This window comes from Limulus polyphemus, unplaced genomic scaffold (genome assembly GCF_000517525.1).
Source record: "Limulus polyphemus unplaced genomic scaffold, Limulus_polyphemus-2.1.2 Scaffold6256, whole genome shotgun sequence".
In the NCBI taxonomy this organism is placed as follows: domain Eukaryota; kingdom Metazoa; phylum Arthropoda; class Merostomata; order Xiphosura; family Limulidae; genus Limulus; species Limulus polyphemus.
In genome coordinates, this window is record NW_013671866.1 from 27888 (window position 1) to 28795 (window position 908).

Here is a 908-nt window from a genome sequence, read left to right on the forward strand (position 1 = left end):
CATGGTCCTTGCCACCACAACAAGCACACGTCACAGAACCACGACAAGATGTCTTGGAATGACCAAACCCCTGGCACTGGAAACATCAGAGAGGGTTGGGAATATAGGGCCGTACCTTACAATTCAAATAACCCACCTTAACAATAGCAGGTGGACATGGTGATGAAAACGTCAAAATCAGAACCGAGGTCTGCACCATAATACCATCCTGATGAGTGGAGATCCTTCAAACTACTGAAACTCCTTGGCTGGAGAAGTCAGCAAGGATTTTCGACTCGGAGATGGTCTTGAAGTCCCTCTTGACAATAACTCCTCATGAGGAATTCAAAGAAGCGTGGGGAGTAACCTCAATGGGTATATCCCCAATGGTCTTAGAATTCAGGAGGAGTTCACTGTTTTTAGGTGTTGATGTTTCCACCAAGATATCCCCCAGAATGTAGCTTCTTGACTGACTTTGGAGAGCCAGCAAGCTGAATAAAAACGGAAGATTTATCGGACAGTGAATGCAGGATCAGGAAGCGAGGTACAGGTGTACTTTGTGATGGAGACTGCTATTCAGAGTCTTCTAGGCGTGGTCGTTTTCCGATTAGCAGAGTTTTAACATTTTCTTGATTTGGATTGGGGATCCATAATAAAGGAGAAAGATTCAGTGCCCACTGACCCTACCCGCCATGGAGTCCTACGATGGGGACACACTACAATGTCAAACAAGGACACTGCAGCAATGCCAGGGTTTCGTAAGCAATATGCCCAAACAACAGCGTCAGACACGATGTCCACAACACCCGTTGAGAACGTCTAACACTGGTACTCAGTCGACCCTAGCCCGAGTGGACCAGCTGATTGACCCTGAGGGCACCCAGGCCACCGTCTACAGTAATTCAAGCCAGCCGATTGACCTTAGGGAG